General features: G+C 49.2%; 1 pseudogene; it reads right to left on the bottom strand.

The window, feature by feature from the left end:
* Window positions 1-17,190: 17,190 nt before the first annotated feature.
* The window catches only part of LOC146754657 (uncharacterized), a 36,430-nt pseudogene continuing 34,151 nt past the window's right edge, over window positions 17,191-19,469 (bottom strand).

Here is a 19,469-nt window from a genome sequence, read left to right as displayed (position 1 = left end):
GTCACACAGGTAGGCGTCCAGGCGGGTCTTAAATATCTCCAGAGAAGGAGACTCCACCACCCCCCTGGGCAGCCGGTTGCAGTGCTCCATCACCTTCACTGTAAAGAAGTTCTTGCACACATTCGTGCGGAACTTCCTATGCTGAAGTTTCATCCCATTACCCCTAGTCCTGTCCCCACGCACTACTGAAAAGAAACCAGCCTCGCCACTATGGCCCCCACACCACAGGTATTTATAAACCTGGATCAAGTCCCATCTCAGCCTACTTTTTTAAGGCTAAATAGACCCAGTTCCCTAAGTCTCTCCTCATAGGGGAGATGCTCCAGGCCCTTCACCATCTTAGTGGCCCTCCACTGGACTCTTTCCAAGAGATCCCTGTCTTTTTTGTACTGGGGAGCCCAGAACTGGACACAGTATTCCAGATGAGGCCTCACCAGGGCAGAGTAGAGGGGGGAGGATCACCTCCTTTGACCTGCTGGACACGCTCTTTTTAATGCACCCCAGTATGCCATTGGCTTTTTTGGCTACAAGGACACACTGCTGGCTCATGGTCAATCTGTCGTCCACCAGGACGCCCAGGTCCCTCTCAGCAGAGCTCCTCTCCAGCATCTCTTCCCCCAGACTGTACTGGTGAATGCAATTATTTCTACCCAGGTGCAAGACTCTACACTTGCTTTTGTTAAACCTCATCCAGTTTCTTACTGCCCAGCTCTCCAGCCTGTCCAGGTCTCGCTGAATGGCAGCACAGCCTTCAGGCGTGTCAGCCAATCCTCCCAACTTCGTGTCATCAGCAAACTTGCTGAGGGTGGTCACTATCCCCTCATCAAGGTCGTTGATGAAGATGTTGAGCAAGACCGGACCCAGTACAGACCCCTGTGGGACGCCACTAGTTACAGGCCTCCAGCCAGGTTCCGCACCGCAAACGACAACCCTCTGCGCTGTCAGTCAGCCAATTCTCGACCCACTTCACCACCCACTCATCTATCCCATACTTCCTCAGCTTTGTTATAAGGATGTCATGGGGGACAGTATCAAAAGCCTTACTGAAATCAAGGTAGACTACATCTACCGCTCTCCCCCCGTCCACCCAGCTAGTGACATCTTCATAAAAGGCCACCAGGTTGGTCGAGCACGACCTACCCTTGGTGAACCCATGCTGAGTACTCCTGATAACCTCCTTATCTCCCAGTTGTCTGGAGATGGCATCCAGCACAAGCTGTTCCATCACCTTCCCTGGTACAGAGGTGAGGCTGACCGGCCTATAATTACCCGGGTCTTCCTTCTGGCCCTTTTTGAAGACTGGAGTGACATTGGCCGTCCTCCAGTCTTCAGGCACCTCCCCAGTTCTCCAAGACCTCTGATAGATTACAGAGAGCGGCTCAGCAACGACCTCCGCCAGCTCCCTCAGCACCTGCGGATGCACCCCATCAGGTCCCATGGATTTATGGACCTTAATGTTTCCTAGGCACTCACGGACCATCTCCTCCCCGACTAAAGGGAAATCTCCCATTCCCCAGACCTCCAGGGTCCGGGATTCCTGAGGGAGAGCCCTTTCACTAAAGACAGAAGCAAATGGTCCTGCGGGGTTAGGAAAGGGCACAACAGAGCAGTCAGTGAAGAGCACAAGGCAGTGAAGCGCAGCACGAACCATTGATTGCCTGCACAGATGATCTTCTGCAGCCACCTCCATTGATATCTGTGTCCTGAGTATGGATGGAAAGTGAAGGGAAAGGAGAAGTGGGGGATGGAGGGGCAGGAAGCGCTTCGTGCTGGCGGGAGCAGTTCCGGGCCATGGTGGCATGGCGGCGCCGGGAAGGTGATCGGGGCCGGGAGGAGCGGGCTGTGCACTGCCAACGGGGTCAGGCCGCGGTGTGGGGCATGGAGGGATGTCGGGGGAGGAGCTGGCGGTGCTGCGGCACGCAGAGGCGATGCGTGTGGTGCCAGCGAGTGCGTGGAGCTGAACGAAGGTGTGTAACATGTCCTTGCTCTGGCTTTCAGTGAGCGGGACGAGTCGGGGCTGCAGTTCTGTGCGGGTGTTTGTTGCTGGGACTGGCTGCCTGAGCAGAATGGGGGCGGCGAGAGGGAGACTGGACAAGTGGCAGCATCAGGAGCACGGCCCAGTTCTGCTGTGCTGATGGTGCTGCACGTCTGTGGGTCCCCACTGAGGGTCGGTTAGGCAGAGTGGCCCCGTGTGTGTTCCAGCATGGTGTGCGGATGTGGAACGTAATCAGAGTGATTGGATGCAAATGGAGTTGGAGGTATTACAAGGAGAGGCCCTGGATTTGAACATGGAGAGCAGAGATGGTGTGTCCGAGCAGGCAGGAGTAGTCAGGTGCCCTTTGGAGCCTGCTGTTGTTGGCGCTGAGCTCAGGAGCCCAATCAGCGTGGTGCTGCGTGCTGCGTATGGCAGCGCCAAGAGATTCCCTTGTGGGAGAAGGGGGAGGATGAAGGAGGCCGAGGGCCCTTTGCTCAGGGCCGGCTCCTCTGTGCCCTCTTGCCGGCCGGAGAAAAGGGCTGCCCGCTGGGCACAGGCAGTGCCTTCTGGCTCCCGTGCCGTGCCCTGTCCTCCAGCCCCCTCTTCATGCCATGTGGAACGCCAGTGCCAGCAGTGCCAGCAGTGCGGCCGCCATGTTAGAACCCTGGCCATGTCACCTTGGTCACCTTGGTCACTGCTGCCCCACGCAACGCACTCGCCTCTGAGAGCTCCGGCCATTGACAGCAATGTGGGGAGCTAAGAGAGCGAGGCTGGAGGATTCCCAGGATTTAGGTGGGAAGATGGAGCCGGGGACAGCATGGTCGAAGAGAAGGAGGAGGGGGCCCGCCAGGACCATCAGACGGCAGACAGGCAAGCGAGCCCATTCCCATTGCGCCTGGACCAGCCGCGTGACCACCTCCGTGGAGCCCATGGAGGTGGATCCACCTCCTGATGAGCCCATGGAGGTGGATCTACCTCCAGATGAGCCCATGGAGGTGGATCCACCCGCGGCACAGCTGTCCTGGCACCATACCACCATGCCAGGCCCCACATCCTTACCATCTCAGCTCCGCCATCGCTGGTCTAGGCGCTGGGCTCCTTACCGTCCCGCCCCCGGCATTAGCTGGGTGGCTTCGTTTAACATCATCTTCTCCTTTGAGACCTCTGTGGGCCCCCGGATCCATCTTAACCCTATTTCTATTGTGGATTTCAGTGTTGCACTGTTAGTAGTAGATTATTGTTAGTGTTTTTTAATTAGGAGTAGGTTATTGTTCATGTTTTAGTGTTAGGTCTAGGTTTCTGTTCCTGTTTTAGAGTTAGGCATAGGTTACTGTTCGTACTTAGAGTTAGGTGGGGTCCTACCAGCAACTGGCAGCAAACAGCACTCACTCGGTAAGCACATGTCTGCTTTCTCACCCAATGACATGAGTGCTGCTCCATGAGTGCGGAGGTCTGTGACATCTCCGAGGGATGGGATTTGCATCTTGTGACTTTTCTGTTGCAGATTGTCGAGGAGCAGAGCGTGAGTGGCTGTGAAATGCAATTGGGCGTCATGGAAACAGCTGTGTCTGGAGCTTCCTGCGTGGCCATTGTAAGGTAGGTGTGCCTTACTGTAAGCATGCTCTGAAGCAGTGTTGGTTAAGCACAGCTCACTCCTCTGTCTTCAACAGATCAGCTTTCTGCACACTTTATTTCTGTGGCTGGCGTTGTAGAGCACAGCAGCAGCAAGACAGCAAACACGTCCACAACCAGGTACGTGAACATGGGAAACTTTAATTCTGTGAATAATACTGGTATTAATATTAATATGGCAGTGGTCACTCGTGTGATGGAGCTCAGGGATAGGTTTATTCTTGTCTGTTAAGCTCTTCCCTTATTTGACGTCTACCTGTCCTCTCTTGCTATTCTTCCCCCCACCTGCAAGTGCAGCAGTACTGAAGGCTGAGGGCTCTTTTCCTTGGCAGGCGGGCAAAGGCAACTGAACTGCAAGTTTGATATCCCTCTTTGTTCTCGGGTCAGTAGGCCCTGGATATCTTCCCAGCACCTCTCTAAGTCAGCCTGGAAATGTTTGCTAGCAGGAAGTAACCCCATCACAGAACCTGAGACTAACGATGCCTTTTTCCCCCCTCACATCAGGCAGCCTCTGTGAGAGCAGTGGAGCAGCAGCTGTCTGCGCTATGGCTGCTGAACTGCATTTCTCACCACCTGAGATCCCTGAGCCCACACTATTGGAGAACGTGCTGTGCTACAGACTCTTGTTTGGAGCCCTTTTCCAGCTCCTGTGTGTGCTGGCCATCATCCTGCCAGTTTCCAAGTCCCCAAAGGCAGTAAGTAGCGCTGTGTGAGATTGATAGGAATGCTCAGGCAGTCAGCTGGGAGGGAACCGTCTGTAGTTGTTGCCCATGGCAGTGTGCCCCGGCACTGCTGAGAGTGCCGCACTTGGTTCTGTCCTTCCTTCCGCACGCCAGCAGCCTTGAGGTGCCAGCTCATCCTATCCTGCAGCTGCTGCTGCGCCCTGTGAGCTGCCAGGCAGAGGGTCCACCCTCCCAGCACGGACCGCCTTGCAAGAGAGGACTTTAGGCTCTGGTTTGCATGGGATTTTTGGGAACTAGACAGAGGTGGAGTTTCTAATGTGCCCTGAGGTCAGGAAGGCAATTTCCAGTGATGGCCCCCAAAGCTGCTCTGTTAGGTGACTTTTGCTCCCAAAGCAGCTGTCAGCCAGTGTTTAGAAAGCTCCCTGACTGTTTCCCAATTGCTTCTTGCAGGACTCGGAGGGTTTTGAGTCTCAGACTTGGGAGACAGTGAAGAAACCCAAGGCAAGTGCTGCTCAGCTGAGCAAGAAAGCCAAGATGAAAAGCAAAAAGAAACTATAAGGGCTTGAGCAGGAAGGCACAAAGGACAGCAGAATCGCCTGGAATGCTTCCTCAGAGGTGCACCAAAGGCAACGGACTGCGTGGCCTGTTTTTCAGACATGGCCGTGCTTTCCCTTTCGTGGACTGTGGAGAGGAACTAAGGAAGTTTTAGTCATTACCAGTATCCCTCCTACTTGATTTCATATTGAAATGTATTTTGGATACATTTAGCATCTCTCTATTGCAAATAAAAGCAAAACATACATTTGAATAGTGGTGCTGCCTCTTTCAATAGCTACTCAAAACATGCCTGGCTCGGGCTGGTAATTGCAGGGCCATGAAGTGGTCAGCTTCACGTCCTTCCTGGAAATGGAGCTGCTTGTCCCACGTTTCCATGTTGGTGTTCCCAACTGGTGGCCTTTCAGCCCAACTGGAACTGCTGGCGACGGACTGTGAGCATCCCCTGCTCTGTGAGGGCTGAGAGAAACGAAAGCAGCGTGGGAGGAAGAAAGGTGTCCCTGCGCCTTGAGCTTGTCTCTCTTCCCTGTTGGCTTTTCCGGCTTCTGATGCACTGTCTGTTGCTGTTTGCACTGGATGCCCAGCTGCAAGTAGGACTCGGAGGTTTTTGTGTTTACTGGCTGTTTCCAGTACTGGCTTCCAGACTTGCTCTTTGAGGTTGTACAGCTGAAGCTTTAGGTGAAGTTTTCATGTGAGACAGGAGACTATGATGCCACCTTCCCTTTAGTTAAAATTGGACCTCAGTGGTGTGGTCTACAGTGAGGCAGAGCCTGCAATTGCCGGTGCTGATTCTCTTTTACTCCTCTGTTCCTTTGCAGCCATCACTACCCATCATTTCCCTCAATGAATTTAGTTGAGATACTGTATATCTAGTGCTTGTTCTTTGAGAATGATGACCGCTTTGTTTGATGTGGGGTTTCTGGCCCTCATTCCTCCAATTAATGCGATAGAACTGACAAGCTTGTTTGTGTTCAGGTTGTTTGTATGCTCTGTTTCTTATTTTCTCCGTATATGCACTGTCCCCATGATTTCCTGTGCATGTGATTAATTCACATGACAATAAACAAAAGAGACACTCTCCATTTCTTAGGAATGATGCTTAGGTTCAGGTACAGATGAGCTTCTTTGTTTTAGAGGCTTCAGGCTTTGGAGACTACCTTGGTTCGAACAGCAGAAGGCATCAGTGTTCACTTCTGAGCAGCACCAATCTACAAACCTGAGTAATAGCTGCTTGTTGCTCTGTTTCTGCAGAGCCTTACAGCTCCCCGTGCACTGATTACAGCCTTTGGAAAGGCAGCCAACTCACTTTCCTTGGGAAGCCACACAGATGTGAACTGTAATAGCCCAGTGACTTTAGAGATGATTGAACAGGACTCTTTGATTAAAGGATACTGTCAGATGCATGTCTTCCCCTCTATTATCTGGTGCTCTGTGTTGGGAGCTTGAAGCTAGCACATCTTGCTCTGGCATTTTCTGTGCGACCTTTTCCAGTTGGCAAGCTCTGACTGCTAGAACCCAAGATTCTAAAGCAATATTTAGACTCAAATGCATTTAATGGAAGGGGGCAATCTGTGTGTGTGCGCTTTCTCCAATGAGACTGGTGCTGTTCCCTTGTGTCTTTACCAGATAACTAGACTTTATTTCCCATGGCTGAAATACTACCTGTCATCTCCCCTGAAGGAAACAAGCTTTATACCTTAGGATTCCTTGTTAGTCCAGGTGAAGAGAGCTTTGCCTTCGGTGCCCTGCCTGGATTTTGGTCTTGGTGTAAAGGCTCTGAACATGACATTCTGACTGCTGTTTTGTGGCTTACCTTTTGTCTCGCACGTGATAAGGATGAAAATTTGGCAGAAATACCTTTTCAGTGGTTCAATACATGCTGGTGATTCTGTGATATCTTCTCCTTTTTCTGGTGTGAATAATTGTTGTTTAGTGTTGGTTTTTGTCCTGCTGTTAGAAGGGGGGCGTTTTTTTTCTACAAAGCCTGATTTAGGCACTTAAGCTTATAACGACCTCTGTGGTAACAGGCTGTGTGTGAATTCACACTCATCCAGAAATACATGCAGAGGAAGCAGGGATGGTGCTGCTCAAGTCTTACTAAATGTAGGCTCAGCCTGATATAAATGCATTCCAGCGGAGATACCCAGCACTTACCTATTTTTGCTTTCACATAAATGCCCGAAATGAACTGGGCATCAGCCCGTTGTTAGAAAGCTCCCTGACTGTTTCCAAATTGCTTCTTGCAGGACTCGGAGGGTTTTGAGTCTAAGACTTGGGAGACGGTGAAGAAACCCAAGGCAAGTGCTGCTCAGCTGAGCAAGAAAGCCAAGATGGAAAGCAAAAAGAAACTATAAGGGCTTGAGCAGGAAGGCACAAAGGACAGCAGAATCGCCTGGAATGCTTCCTCAGAGGTGCACCAAAGGCAACGGACTGCGTGGCCTGTTTTTCAGGCATGGCCGTGCTTTCCCTTTCATGGACTGTGGATTGGAACTAAGGAAGTTGGAAGGGAAGGGCTTCCAATGCATTAGCAGCAAAGAGGTCTTCACCTATTTGGGACTTGATATATGGCAAGAGCTGGAGACACTGCATTCCTTCAGGGTCTGTCTCTTCAGGGCCAGGGGCGGTCTAGTGTTAACCTGAAATATGGCTAGACGGGACTGGAGAGTGAGGTGGTGTCATAGCTAGAGTCTCTGTAAGGCATCTGGAGCTTCCTGATGCCAGCTCACTGCTTGGTTTGTTTGATCACAAATGAGTCAATGGGAGGAGAACCTGCTGTGTTAGGTGCCCCAGGGCTTACAGTGGCTTTGAAGAAAAGGGTTCTGTGGTGGGGCTGCAGGTCTGCCATCCTTTTGCATACACAGACTACCATCCTCAATTGACAAATGCGTTGTGTGCCCAGGTCCGGCAGCAGTACTGTGCTGTGTCTGTTCTCTACCAGAAGCCTAACAGCACATTTGCTGGAACCATCAGTGTGAGAAGGACCGTGTTTGCTTCTCTCCCTTGCTGTTGGTGGATGAGTCAGGTGGGCAGCATGAGGAGAACAGAACAAAGCATGCGAGACAAAAGCATTCCGAAGTTGCTTGGAGATCTCAGGACAAAGAAACATGACAAAAATATCTCACATGAAGAATAAAGACTAATACTGAGCTGTGAGTTTCCACAAATGGGGATGGTAGTTGTTTTATTTAATCCTGTCCTCCTGCAGGTTCACTAACGTTGGTTCTGTTGCTTTCTTCTGAGAGACGTACAAATACTGAAAGAGTAATGTGTACGTTACCCAAAGTACAGGAGTGCTTCCACTGCCAAGAGCAGTGAGCAATGAGCCCTGTGTGGTTGTTAACTCAGAGCAGCTTCTCCTCCTGTCTGAGCTGAGGCTGAATGACTTCTTGTTAAGTGGAATTCCTGGATATTCCTGGGGTTTCATCTTGTGTGGGGGAGGTGGGATTGTGCTATGTTTGCTGTTGGTTCCTAACAGCTCAATACCTGTTTTAAAACCTTGATTATTAGCTGAACTTATAGCATGCCTTGAGTAATTACTAGTATCTTACATATTTTATGTTCTGTGTACATATAATCTTTGTTTCAAATTAAAACAAAAGTAACTTTTTAAAAGTCATGCTGCCTCTTTCTGTGTGTTTACTATGAAAGCTGCTGGAGCTCTGTAGAAACACAGGGACATCCCTGGCCTGTTCACGAGAGTGACCCGTTTAGGGGAGGCCTTTCAGCTCCTTCGATCTGTGTGAAGGTGGTTAGCTCATACTTTCAGGCATGCGTGTGTCCGTGCTTGACTTGGAAGCAGCAAAATGTCTGCCAGAACACCTCCACCTTCCTGGAAAGAGGAAATGGTGCAATGTCTTAATTAATTTGCCTCTCATGAGGGATGTTGGCTCCAAGAGCCCCCGTGGAGGTAGCAAAATAAAGGCAGTGTTTGTTAATAGGAGCAGGGGATTAGATGGGGATTCAGTCAATTGATAATGGGGATTTCTGTAGGCTCCCTGGCAAGTGTAGATGTAGCAGGGAGCTGCCTGGCAGTCACTTGGGCTGCAGGAGGAGCGGTGAGCTGGGTGAGCTCTGGCTGGTGTTACTTGGTTCCCTCCCCAGAAGAGGAAAGGAAAGAAAGACTGCCGTAAGTCCTCAAATTCCCAGGCATCTATCTCAAGCAGTTTTTCTGTTCCATTTTTGACTGTTCAAGCAGGTCTCCCTCTCTGACCACTCATCGTCCCGCTCACAGTGCATCCTTGTGCTCCTCCAGTGCAAGCTGCAAGATCCCTTGAGGCAGGCTCAAAAGCAGCTTGTGACCCAAGTTCCAGTTCACATAGTTCAATTAAAACCCTGTTAATCCTGCTCAGACCTAATTGACTTTCATTCTCATACATGTGCTTCTCTGCTTTAGAGATGCTCTCTGCTGATGTTCCCCACTGGCAGCAGCAGAAGAGCCAAGGCTGTCTGTGAAGAGAACCAATACTTCCTTCTTGCTGCTCTGAAAGTTTTGAAGCCAAGATTCTTTCCCAGCCTGCTGTAAAGAACATGAAAAGAGCCCTTTGGTGCCTGGGTGCCAGGGAAGGTCAAGGCTCCATGTGGTGATACTTAAGGAGAAAGCAATGAGGCTGTAGGAGGGGAGGAGGTGGTCGCTGCCTCTGTTCATGGAGGTAGTTCTTCCAGGAAGGTGTTCTGTTGCTCACAGTGTGTTCCTGCAGGGATCAAGATGACTGTATTGATTTTGTTTGCTTCTGAATCTCATGAAGCATCGGACTGACTGCAGCGAGGAAGTGGGATGATGAATGGAGAGTGCTGGCGTTTGGATCCTGGCTGCTTGTTTGGTGATGAGGTTGGCTGCCAGGTTTGGTGCTCTAAAAGGATCTGACCCTCCTCATCCTCAGACCAGAAGGGATGATTTGTCTGGGGCCGTCCCATAAGAGATACGGTAGCAAACCAGTGTCGGCTTTGGTGTTTTTGAAACTGCCGGGGACTGCAGGGCAAAGGTCCTGCTCTTCTCCAGTACCTGTAGCTTGTGGCTTTGAGCAGTTCTTCTAAGTTTATGGAGTGGTTTTCTGGCTTTTGTTAAGTGGATCAGAGCAGTCGCTGGTCAAAACGTCCCTTGTTTGGGCTGGCAATTACAAGGTGATTATCCTGTTGGTTTCGCATCTCTTCCTTTAAATTCAACTGCTTTTCCCATCTTTCATTCTTGGTCTTCCCAACTTCACCGCCCACCCCAATCTGTCACCACACATCAGTGCTGTGCAGTCCCCACCTCTGATGATGTTCACTTCCTTCCCCTCAGCTTGTGGGGTTTCACACGGAGCCTGAAGGCCCTTGTGTGACTCTGGAGCTTTCTGCACCCTGTGTGAACAGCAGCTGGCTGCAGCCAAAGGCCCTCAGACTGCAGCTGAAGCAGAGCCCAGTTGATTCCTGCACGGCCTGGGTCCAACCCACCTGCCAAACACAGAACCATGCTGCTGTGTGAGAGCCTCCAGGCCGGAGAGAAGGATCCCAGCATTAGTCCCCCTGCTTGGCAAACCTAAACTAGCCCTAAGCTCATAACCATGAGTTCCTGATGCTGGCCACGCTAATTGCTTGCTGTCACACCCACACTCTTTGCAAGTCTGCCAAGCTCAGTGATTGTAAAATGATAGAATTCCTAAGCTGGGTGGTCCCTGCGAGGACCACTGAGTCCAGCTCCTGGCTGCACGCTTCAGTGGCTCCAGGTGGGGATGGCAAAAAGCTGCTTGAGTGAAAAGATCAGAGCAAAGGGCTCTGCTGCGTCTGTCTGCGACTCAAACACCACCATTGTGTTATTCATAGTAATAATTCCTACAAATATAGTTGGAATTTGCAGCGAGCAAAGTGCAGCTCACCTCAGGAACAGAATCAAAGGCTGGCACAGTCTGGAGCACACACCTCTGCCTGTTTTGCTGTTGCCTGGGAAGACTGCAGCTTGATGACGTCCAACAGCAAGGCAGTTCTCCTTCAGCAGGTATCTTCTGAACTCACAAGCACCTCTGCACTACAGAGCGGCCCTGTGTTAAACAAGGATGTCCATCATTCACACTGATTTCAGATCTGACATTCCTCTCCTAGCACCCAGGACCAATGCTTAGTCACTTCCCCGTGAGGAGGAATGACTTAGCATTAGGTAGTAGATGAGAACAGGATTCTTTCCTATGTTGCTCCCTTCAAAGATCAATAACCACATGCCGCACGTAGGTAACAAGAGCCAAACAGGAGCCATTCCATCCCAGACTACACCTGCAGATGTCTCCACAAGGTCTGTGTGAAGAGTCTCACAGCTGAAGGCCCTGGGACTGCTCTTCCTCTTTCCAAACACATGGTAGCTGAGGAAAGCTCCCTATTAGCTGAAGAGACCAATTTCAGGACCTTTACTGACTGGAGGAGCCACTGTGGGACACAGGTGTCCTCTCCCACTCACCCTCTCTCCACAGCCAGCCATGGAGCAGCTCTTGAAAAGATGGCGGAGCTGTCTAAATCAAACCCTAGCACTGACTACATAAACAAATACATGGACTAGCTGCATGAAGAGCAAGCAGCAGACATTGCAACAGCAAGTCAAATGCAACCTCAAAGATTTACTAACAAAGAGTCAAAATGCTACATTTCCATGGGAAGCCTAGAACAGATTGACTCAGGTGTGACAGTGGCTCCCAAGGCGGTTCTGCTCCACACATTGCTGGTGCACTTGCTAAGACACCTCATCTTTGTCTTTGGACACTGGGAAAAGGGGAAAACATATTTTGCTACTGGTATGTCATTCTTGGGAATGGGAAAGAAAGTGAGTGTGGGACTTGGGTCACATCACTGCAGCCTATGGAGACCCTTTGGGTGTGTAGCTGCCCTGCAGCACAGCACTGCCACTCCGCTGCTCCAACAACACCTACAGCAGCTGGGCACATAAGGATGGCAGATTACAGGGAGTGCCATGCGGGTGCTGCAGGGCTTCATCCCCTAACCCTGCAGTGATATATCAGCAGTGCCCAGCTGGCTTTGCTGCACATTGTTATCACCCAAGAGTCTGAAGACTTGGGGGAAAAGCTCAGCAGCTGCGCAGCTGCCGAGGTTCCATGTCATGCCCTGGCCTGCACACAGCCCGGCTCTCCCCACTCTGCTCTCCCAGTGTTTCCCGCAGTCCCTGTGCTGTGACCAACACAAGTGGGGCTCGGGCCCAACGCCTGCTCACATCCCCAGCAGGCAGAAATATCACCCGACAGAATCCCAGCCTACCTGCAACCCCCAGCAGAAGTTCAATCCTTCATTTCTACACTTGTGCTTCGTAACACCAAACCAATAACAACAGGACGAGCATCTATTTGAGTCATTTTATAAAAGTATTTGACTTACAGAGATATTGTTACAGTTACCTGAGTATTGGAAATTACAATACAAGGAAATTTCCACAATGAATTTCATACAGTATTTTACCATCCAGTGCTGCTGATCCCTGTTCATGTCCTTGTTCAATAGAGCATATATACACAAACAGTGATGCTGGAAGAAAATGAAGACACCACAAGAATCAGGGGCTGCAGATACCAACAGAACCGAGAGCTGAATTCACAGACAGAGCGCAGCATGTCAGAATGATGCAAACAAGACAATTTTAAAAGGCTTTTCTTTTTGAGGTTTTTTTTTTTTTCTTTTTCTGGAATAGAAACACATTAAAATATCAGCTCCCGCTGCTTGATCAGATGAAGACATGGCACATTTACTGTGCAGCTTCATATAGGAACACCTGAGCTACCTGGAGTAATAAGGCTTTGTTAATTAGTCCATCAGCAGCTCAGCATCTCATTCAGTTTTTCATGTCATTTTCATAAGGCAAAAATCGAAACAGAAGTTATTTTCATGCTTGAGAATTGGGATTAATTGGCAGCTACATACAAGTATGTATTTGTTATGCAGTATGAATTCACACAGACCAGGTTGCTCAAGCAGTGCTGGGAGCAGTAAAGTCATTCATCTCAGCTGGAAGTCCAGTATTACCTGGGGTAGCAGATGCTGTGGGGTTATCCACAGCATCCACGGGATGTTTCCAAAACATAAAGAACAGCAAAGTGCACCAATGGTTCATAGGAACAACGTTTTATTTCTACAGAACATGCTATAGAAAAAACAAAAGACTTGTTGGCTTACAAAGCAAAACGTGTAAGTAAACATTATTTCAGACTTCAAGAACGTTGCCAATTGAACACACTGGCAGGTTTACTTTCCTGCTTGGCCAAATGCAGCGTTTCACAGACTGCTTTTCCCATCTGACTCTTAGTTTGCAGTACATTAAAGTAAGTTCTGGTGCTTGGGATATCCAGCCCCCTTTCCCCATCCAATACAGCAGGAAAGACACAAACACGCCACTTAAATTAAAGAAAGAAAACATGGAGGAAATGGAATCCGAGACTGCAAAAATATATACAAGCATTTGTCTTTTTCCTGAACTAAACATTTCAACCATAACAATATTCAACAGCCGTACCCTATAGAACTAGGGCTAAGGCTATTTCAATTAGAACTGCTTTGTGTTTTAAAAATATAGGGCTGAAAGCCTTTTGGGTGATATTTATACATCCACGGCATGTCTAGGTTCCCTATGTGAATCAGAAATCATTATGCAGAACATAAACTAGTTGTCTTAGCTTAATCTTGCATTATCCTGTTTAATTTCATCTCTCCTGTAAATATGTTAGATAACTAGGTTTCACTGTCAGAATTAACATAAACAGAATATTCATAAGGCTTTTTTCTTCTCCTTCTGAGCTGTATACGGTAAAATACCCATCCAGTGTTTTGGAATAGGCAGATCTTCCTCCTAGTAAAACTGTGAAGCAAGGATAGCTTTCACCGCCAGTGAGAAGGTTTCTGAAAGTGCTCAGTAGAAATCCAGAGTTTACGTGGATAAAACCTCAGGATAACATCCATTTACTTACACGCTACTATTGTTAAATAATCCAAGTCAAGTCTACTTTACTATGAAGTGCGCAACAAGCAGAAGAAGCGAAGAACATCACACTGAGTTCACATTCTTCAAGGTGCAAATCGCAGCTATTCCTGCCCAAAACCTTGTTTCTTCAGTTGCAAATAACAGCTTTTCCTTCAGCTGCTCATAATTCTTATAGGCTGGAAGGTCCAAGCGATTGAAACTGAAAACAAAGAGAAACCTTAAGTATTGAACAACAGTTTAAACCACCAAAAAATCCATTAGGAACACAGGCATATGAACTGTCCTGTTCAGAAGGAAGACTGCATTTGTACCCTCTAAAACACCTGTATCTTGACATGCATTTGTCTATGAAAGTGAGAGTTAAAGCACAACAAGCACCTGAGCAGTGATAACTTTCCAGAACTGGCAATGTATTTAGTAACAAGTCTCAGCTAATCTCTCTTCTGTATCTGAAACTTAAAATCTGAGCATCTTCACAAAGCACCAGCATAACTGAGAAACTGAGCAGAAGCTACATTTTCTCCAGTCAAGAGGAAGCATGAGCGTGGCTATTTATTTTCATTGCCAAGATCGAGCGTGGTGATAATGAAAGATCAATCCCAAACTCTTTAAAAAAAGGACAACCTTAAGTACTAAAAGTAGCTTTACGTTTTTAGTGGTGTGCAAATCCATGGCGTTTACAATGGAATCAGCTCCACAACAAAACTGCTTTTCAGAAGTTCAACTATTAGTCAGCAGAGCTTACTGCCATAACCCAGTGTTTTGCTTTCACACAGTCTCAGACACTTCCATAACACACCCACTTCCTAAAATCTCAAAGTAGATTTCCATCCATAAGAACAGAACCACAGCAGAGTTTGATCCTTCGTACTTACCAGGTGTGAATTCCAGGTAACCAGTTTTCCTTTCCAACTTTCTCAATGCAAAATTTTTGGGGTCTGTTGCTCCCTGTACAAAAATCAAACAATGAATTCTTAGGTCGAACTGCCCGTGTATACCAGTAGGTAATACATGACAACAGTGCGTGAAAACAAGACTATAACTACTTGCAGAGCACAAAGACATTTGTCTCTCACTACATCCCTCTGAAGAAATCCACGTAGTGAAATGCATAAATATGAAGCGGTTTTCAAAGAAACTCAACCACTGAATCACATCGTTGGTTTGGTACTGGAAAGAATCTCTGGAGTTTACCTAGTCCTTCCACTCTGAGCAAGCAGGGATACCCAGAGCAGGCTGCCCTGCCAGGACCACGTCCAAACCATGGATCAAGTCACTGATGCAAGGCGTGTTCACATTCCCTCCATTCATTTTTCTGTCACAGCTCTACCAATATGCAAGACTCAGAAAAGATTCCACATAGATTCATTAAAAATACACTTAAAAACACAGTTTGGTCCTTATTAAGAAAAAAAGAAATAACATGAGCATAAAATGCATTAAAGAGGGCTCGTTACCCGTGAGGTCAGCAAATCCTCCCACTGGTAATCTGCACATTCCAGTAACGAACTGTAGAAGTCTCATTCTCTTCTTGTTATCTATTTCTTTCACAAACTGAAAGATAATAATTAACACTGATGTAAAGTTTAATATTTATGTGATCACTTCCCCATCACCCCTAGGACAGCTGGATTAGCAGTTATCATTTACATTTACATGCTACTTATCTGTTGAGTAATTCTGACTGTTGCTCACTAAGCTGTAGCTGTGTTCTTGTGAGGAAAAAAGAAGTCTACAAACCTGCCAGATCCACAGTATCTTTCTGCTGGTTCTGGTATCATGCTGGTAGATGGTATTGCCTCTGCCAGTCATTCAGATCAATTTCTTGCATTCCACATGGGAGCACCTTTAGGGAAGAAAAAGGATCATGAACATGGAAACTACAAGCTACTACTTTGCTTCTACAGCAAGACTACTGTACTTAAATACTACTGTACTTCAAAGACCCGCAATCACAGTACGCTTGGTTTTAATATTAAACTCTTAAACTTCCACAGCAAATAACATCCGTTCACAAAGAAAATGTAGAGTGGCAACAAAGGAGATACCCCAGTCGTGAAAATGAATGTATTTAGACATATAAACCTTACTTTCTCATTGCCTAACTGTACCATTCTGTGCTAGAAATACGATGTTCTGCTGCAGAATATAATTTGCAGAGACCAAAAGCAGCTAAAACCTGCTCCACTCTGTAATTTGACCATCTGCTGATATTTGGTTCTTATCTCCCTTGCTTTCCAATTGCTCACTCTTTAGACACACGCAAATCACATGGTCAAGGATTACAAAAACACTGTTAGCCAAAAAAAATTATGCTGGCAGAATCTTAACCTTAGAAACGTGTAATTTGGTTGCAAAGAAGAAAGTGAAGATGAACACAGTAACCAAATACTAACTGATACATAAGGCTTCTCTCACACATCCTGAAAACAGAACCACCAGCCTCAATGAACTCTGCTCTTCAGACACTGACTGAAATTCAAGTATTACATGTAGCCGCCTGAATCTGGCAATAGTCAAAGAATCCTCTACCTCCAGCTCCTTAGCATCAAAGGACCGCTGTGGCAGAATTTCACTGAAGCCTTCAAAAAAAGCTTGTGTCTGTTCCTCTACGCCTCAGGAAAGTCTCCATTCTGCTACCAGCCTGGAAAAGATACAGAAGGATCATTTAAAATGGGCTACGCTAACCCAAGTTCATCTTTGTTAGTTTGTTTTGAAACGAAGCGTAAGCTGTGTTAAGAAAAATGCTGGAAAGTTCTGGGGATAGAGCACTGTATAACTGTACTCTAATTTTATTTACAACCTTCAATCTGTGCAAACAATTTTAAGTTAAAACGCTATGTTTCCAACCACTCAACTATGGAAACCTTTCCAGATGACTCGTGACAAAAGCAACTGCTTCAGCGCACACTTACAGTAAGGCACACCTACCTTGTGCTGGCCACGCAGGAAGCACGTGACGCAGCTCCAGACTGCTTTCCTGAGGCCCAGCTTCATTTCACGGCCACTCACTCTCTGCTGCTGGACATTCTGCAACGGAAAAGCCACCAGATGCAAATCCCATCCCTCGCAGATTGCATCAGACCTCCGCTCTCATGGCAGTCGCACTCACGGCTCCGGGGGAGAAAGCAGACGTGTGCTTACCGAGCGAGAGCTGTTTGCTGCCAGCTGCTGGTAGGAACCCACGCCTAACCCTACAGTACCAACAGTAATCTATGCCTAACTCTACTATGGGAACAATCAACTACTCCTAACACTACAGCACGAACAGGAACCTACTCCTAACAGGAAAACACCAACAATACCTACTCCTAACACTAAAACATGAACAATAACCTACGCCTAACTCAAGAACATGAACAACTTACCTACACCTAACTCTAAAACTAAACTAAACACTAAAACCAACAAGAATAACTGGAACGGGGACAAAGAGAGTAAAGATGGGACTGGGTGCCCACAGAACGTGGCTGCAGAAGAGGCCCAAAGGAAGAGCAGATGTTACAAAAATGCCACCCAGCTAATGCCGGGGGCGGGGGCCGCACAGTGGGTAAGGAGCTCAGCGCCTGGACCAGCCACGGTGGAGCTGCAATGGTGCCAACGCAGGGCCTGGCACGGTGGTGTGGTGCCAGGCCAGCTATGCTGCGGGTGGATCCACCTCCATGGGCTCCTCTGCAGGTGGATCCACCTCCATTGGCTCATCCAGAGACGGATCCACCTCCATTGGCTCCACATGGGTGGTGGTCACCAGGCTGGTGCAGGCACGATGAAAAATGGCTCTCTTACCCCTCCTCTGCCTGATGGTCAAGGCGGGCCCCCTCCTCCTCTTCGGTTCTGGGGCCTCCAGCTCCATCCTCCCGCCTGAAACAGGGAAAACTTCCACCCTCGCCCTCTTCGCTGCTGACATGGCTGTTACATGTCACAGCTGTCAGATGTGAGTGCATTGCGCGCGGCAGCGGTGACCAAGGTGACGTGGAGAGGGTTCTAAAATGGCGGCTGAACTGCTGGCACTGGCGTTCCACATAGGATGAGGAGGGGGCTAGAGGGCAGGGCACGGCACGGGAGCTAAAAGGCGCTCCCTGTGCCCAGCAGGCAGCCCTTCTCTCCAGCCAGCAAAAGGGCACAGAAGAGCCGGCCCTGAGAAAAGGGCCGTCGGCTTCCTTCACCCTCCCCCTCCTTCCACAAGGGAATCCCCCCTTGGGGCTGGGGCACGCAGCACACAGCAGCACACTCAGGGATCTCCTGAAGTCAGTACCAACAACAGCAGGCTCCAAAGGGGACCTGACTACGCCTGCCTGCTGCTACACAGAATCCTGGCTTCCATTTCAGCACCCAGCGCCTCTTCCTGCAGGTCACCTCTGGGCATTCAAACATCACCTACAATAAATACGACCAACTGAGTTCTGAACAAAAGCTTCAGAGTCTCTGAGGGAAGACCTCATTCCCTATGAGCTTCCTCCACAAGGCTGCTTGTTACTTTCCTGGCTTAGAAAGCCCTTGCATTCAACAACCCCAAAATCACACCCCCACTGCTCGCCAGAGCATCTCAGGCAGCCTCGCTGGCAAAGACGGGCTAGGGAAGTATTGCAGGACTCAACTTCCATCTCCTCCTGCCACGAAGCAGGCAGCCGGCAGCCGGGAGCAGGGAGTCAGCATCTGGGACACAGAGCTATCAGCAGAACAGCTGTGGGAGGCTCACACCGAGCCCAGCAACACTTCAGCTGCACCGAGGAGACCGGCACGCACTGGTGCTGTGGCTCCGTGCCCAGGGGCGCAGCTGCCGCAGGGCCAGCCTACATCAGCCCCGGCAGCTTCTGCCAGCTCCCACACAGCTTCTCCCCTTTGCACTTTCTCGTGCCAGGGAAAACCAGGCCAACAGGCAGAGACCTGGTGCGGGACGCAGACTGCCCACCAAGGCCACCCAGTCCAACTGCTGGCCCCGCACAGGAACACCCAAATGCAAACCCCAGCTCCCAGAGCATTGTTCAAATTCTCCTGCAGCTCCGGCAGCTCGCTGCTGGCATCACCGCCCTGGGCAGTGCTTCCACTGCCCTTGCTCCTGCCACAAGACACCAACGTCTGCTTCTAATGCGGCTCCATGATGGGACCCTGTTTGCAATAGAAAAACACACGGAGGCTGCCAGCCACTGCAACACGCGCTGTGAAACCCCTGGCACTGCTGAGTCCGAAGAGCAGATGAGAGAAGCATCTGCCTGCGATGGACGGGCTGCGGACAGATTGAATCCTGCCTTCGAATCGGGACACCGCAGAGCCTCCCTGGGGACCCAAAGACTTACGGCAGCGCCAACACAGCAGGCAGAAACGCGACATGCTCCTGACTGCCCGCACTGTTAAAAGCTCCCTCTCCCTCCCTCCACCCTATGACGGCAGCCCTTCAAAGCAACCAACACAACCACGCCAAACCGCAGCCCGGACTCGTCCCGCTCACTGCAATCCAGACCCACTCCATCCGTACAAAACTTCATCCACGCCGTTTCTTAACCGGGCCTCGGCACCACCCGGATCTTACAGCCAGCGAGCGGCCGGCAAACAAACGGCCGTCTTCCTCTTCCTGCCGCACAGCCCAGCATGGTCGGAGCCGCACCACACGATCCGGGCTGGGGCCGGCTCAGGCTCTGCCTCCAGGCTTTTGGGGCCGGCCGGGTGACTCCGCAGC

This window comes from Coturnix japonica, chromosome W, assembly GCF_054131305.1.
Source record: "Coturnix japonica strain WE chromosome W, WE-NBRP24, whole genome shotgun sequence".
NCBI lineage: Eukaryota > Metazoa > Chordata > Aves > Galliformes > Phasianidae > Coturnix > Coturnix japonica.
The sequence above is the reverse complement of the archived record's forward strand: the minus strand, read 5'-3'. Positions and strand labels throughout refer to the sequence as shown.